This window comes from Schistocerca americana, chromosome 2, assembly GCF_021461395.2.
Source record: "Schistocerca americana isolate TAMUIC-IGC-003095 chromosome 2, iqSchAmer2.1, whole genome shotgun sequence".
Classification (NCBI taxonomy): Eukaryota; Metazoa; Arthropoda; class Insecta; order Orthoptera; family Acrididae; genus Schistocerca; species Schistocerca americana.
This window is the reverse complement of record NC_060120.1, coordinates 567,157,689-567,161,687: the sequence shown is the minus strand read 5'-3', so window position 1 is coordinate 567,161,687 and position 3,999 is coordinate 567,157,689. Positions and strand designations below refer to the sequence as shown.

The 3,999-nt window shown below is 45.0% G+C and overlaps 1 pseudogene; it reads right to left on the bottom strand.

The window, feature by feature from the left end:
* Window positions 1–2,562: 2,562 nt before the first annotated feature.
* On the bottom strand, window positions 2,563–2,680 carry LOC124596772 (annotated as a pseudogene).
* Between the last annotated feature and the right edge of the window lie 1,319 nt (window positions 2,681–3,999).

The window sequence follows — 3,999 nt, the reverse complement described above, 5'->3', positions numbered from 1 at the left end:
CATAGCGCCATCTGGTTTCCCCCTTCAAGATAGACACGTTTCGTTCTTTGTAATTTTTTCGTTTGATGCTTATTTCATGAGATATTTGGCCCCGTCACTATCAATGGACAACCCTGTGTATTTTGCTGCATCTTGCAGCTCATTAGTAGCAGCAGCTAGTGGGATATTTTGCCCTAGCACTAAAATTAACCGAACGAGGCAAGGATGATAGAATTACAGAAAACATGACAGCGCTAAAACGACAAGTAAGGACAAGACCAATTATACACTTGGAAAATTTCACTTAGCAGTCATGGAAACAATCATGTGTTATATATTGTCCAGAATACCTTAATGTGACCACGTCTCAAAAGCCTGTTTGTAGCATGGACCGCTGATAGACATGCAGAAAGAGAGTGTGTGATGTGGAAGATACCGACAGGGATGTGGAGGCCTGTCGACTCCAGTGGCGTGGCCAGCTGCACTATGCTTCTCGGCTGATGATGCACGGCGTGAACAATCTGATCCAGGTTTTCCTGTAGGTTCTCGACTGGGTTTAAATCTGGAGAGTTTGTTGACGGAGGGAGCACGGTAAACTCGTCCTTTGGCTCTCCGAACCGTACACCTACACTGTGAGCTGTGTGACAAGTTGTAGTGTCCTGTTGGTAGGCGACATCTACATCTACGTAGATACTCTGCAAGCCGCCGTACGGTACGTGGCGGAGGGTACCCTGTACCACTACTAGTTATTTCCGTTCCAGTTCCACTAGCAAATAGAGCGATGGAAAAACGACTATCTACATTTCTCCTCATGAGCCCTTATTTCTCATATCTTATCTTCGTGGTCCTTACGCGCTATGTATGTTGGCGGCGGTAAAATCATGAGGCAGTCAGCTTCAAATCCAATTTTCTCAACAATGTTTCTCGAAATAACGTCGCATTCCCTCCACGGATTCCCATGTGAGTTCCCGAAGCATCTCTGTAACACGTACATATTGTCTGAACCTGGTAGCAAATCTAGGAGCCTGCCTTGGTACGGATCTCAAACATTCGAGCAGTACTCAAGAATAGGTCGCATCAGCGTCCTACAGGCGGAATCCTTAGTATGTCGACCGCTCTTACCTAAAATTCTACCAAAGAACCGAAGTCGACCATTCACCTTCCCTGCCACAGTTCTCACATGCTCGTTCCATTTCACATCGCTTTATACAGTTACGTCTAGATATTTAAACGACTTTACTGTGTCAACCGGGACGCTAGTAATACTGTGTCCGAGTTTTACAGGTTTGTTCTTCCTACTCATCCCCATTATCTGACATTTTTACACACTCAGAGCTAGCTGCCATTGATCACACCAACTAGAAATTTTGTGTAAGTCATCTTGTATCTTCCTATACTCATTCAACTCCGACACCTTACCGTACACCACAGCAAGATCAGCAAACAACCGCAGATTGCTGCCCACTCTGTCCGCCGAATCATTTATGTGTATCTAGAGAACAACAGTGGTCCTACCACACTTCCCTGGGGCACTCCTGACGATACCCTTGCCTCTGATGAACACTCGCCGTCGAGGACAACATTCTGGGTTCTATTACTTAAGAAGTCTTCGGCCACTCCCGTATCTGTGAACTTATTCCGTATGTTCGTACCTTCGTTAACACCCTGTAATGGGGCACCATATCAAATACATTTCCAGAAATATGGAATCTGCCTATTGCCTTTCATCCATAGTTCGCGGTACATCACGTGAGATAAGGGCAAGCTGAGTTTCGCGCCAGCGATGCTTTCCAAAACCATGATAGTTCATGGAGATAAGCTTCTCAGTCTCAAGAGAGTTTAGTATATTCGAACTGAGAATACGTTCTAGGATTCTGCAGCAAACCGTAGCTAGGAATATTGAGCTGTAATTTTGCGGATCCGTTCTTTTATCCTTCTTATATACAAGAGTCATCAGTGCTTTTTTCCAGTCACTTGGAACTTCGTGCTGGGTGAGAGGTTCACGATAAATGCAGGCTAGGAAAGCGGCCAGTGCCATAGAGAACTCTTGGTAAAACCGAATTGGTGGAATGCTGGAATTGTGTAGCGTTAGTGGGACATCATATTATATGGCGACCAACGCAACTAGCTCTTTCACTATCACAAATGTCCGTCAACCGTTAAAACTATAAAACCAAACACCTCCCGAACAGGCCACGAAGGCCCAACGGTACCAACCGGCCACCGTGTCATCCTCAACCATAGGCGTCACTGTATGCGGCTATGGAGGGGAATGTGGTCAGCATACCGCTCTCCGCAGGCCGGGGTGGCCGAGCGGTTCTAGGCGCTACAGTCTGGAACCGCGCGACAGCTACGGTCGCAGGTTCGAATCCTGCCTCGGGCATGGATGTGTGTGTTGTCCTTAGGTTTGTTTGGTGTAAGTAGTTCTAAGTTCTAGGGGACTGATGACCTCAGAAGTAAAGTCCCATAGTGCTCACAGCCATACCACTCTCCCGGCCGTATGTCAGTTTTCGAGACCGGAGCCGCTGCTTCTGAATCAAGTAGCTCCTCAGTTTGCCTCACAAGGGCTGAGTGCACCCCGCTGGCCAACAGCGCTCAGCAGACCGGATGGTCACCCATCCAAGTGCTAGCCCAACCCGACAGCGCTTAACTTCGGTGATCCGACGGGAACCGGTGTTACCACTGCGGCAAGGCCGTTGGTCCGTCAGCTGTTACCAAGAGTTATTATTGTCGAAACCACTGCGCTTCCTGTTATTAAAGCTAACCGTGGTAACTAGAATGTACAAAACACCTCTGTTATGTATGTAGTGCATGGATGTAGCACATCATGATCATCATTATCTCTGAAATACATGTGGTGCATGGATCTATCATATCATTAGCCTCTCCCAGTACATTGAGAAAACTAAAATTCATCAGACCAATATATGAGTAGCCGGAAAAAGAAGAGTACAAGCTAAAATGAAAATTGAAATTCAACAACACAACGATTATTTCTTAATCATTACAGCTAATCGCTTCACTTCGTATGTCATCATCATCATCAACACTCTGTCTTTCATAGTTGAAAACTCGTCACTCAGCATACAAGCCTCTTAACAGTCTGTCTCCATTTTTCATACTTGAAAATTGGTGACCCATCATACAAGCCTCTTCACTGTCTGCCTCCATTTGTCCCCGTCTTCTGCATCTCGAAGAAGCTGGCCCCATATTTGGTGAGTATTCTCCTTCATCTGCTCTATCCATCATCTCAGTGGTCTTCCTTGCAGTCATTTCCCCTCGGCATTGCCTTGGATGTTCATCTTTTCCAAGTTATACTTCAATCGTCGCATTATGTGATTCGCCGGAAAAAATACTGCAGCCCGAGTCCTGAAGGATTGATTTATTGGACCGTTTGTCCATCAGCAACCTTCCATATGTCCATATCTCAAAAGCATCAATTATCTTCCTGTCGCCTTCAGTTATTGTTCATGTTTGTGTGTGATAACGGAAAACCGGAAACATCAGAAAATTTAGCATTCTGAATTTATTATGCCTATTTAGTGCCAGTTCTTTCCAAATCACTGTCAGCTTCGACGCAACAGCTCTGCCCAGAAAAATCCTACTTCGTATTTCTAGTGTAGAGTCACCCTGTTTCTGAGACAGTCAGCCCAGGTACACAATGTGATCAACACCTTCATATTCTGACTGAACATCGGTAGCTGACAGTGCCTCACCTCTGTCAGTTATCGTGATCTTTGTCTTTTTTGTTATTAACTGACAATCCAAGTTTCTCGCTTTGTCTCTTAACTCTAGACTACGCAATAACATAAAATATTTATGCTGACAGTTATCAAGTCGAGATGACAATACTGATAGGTAACTACAGTGCTTGTCTGGTAGCGTCTTGCTACGAAATTGTCAACTGTCCACGTGAAATTGCCATGAACCGACAAAACTTGTACACCAACACTAAATCAGTGCAGAATGTTAAAACTGTCATCTTGTTTCTGAGAAGTGAGTTATAATGTAGAATATTCT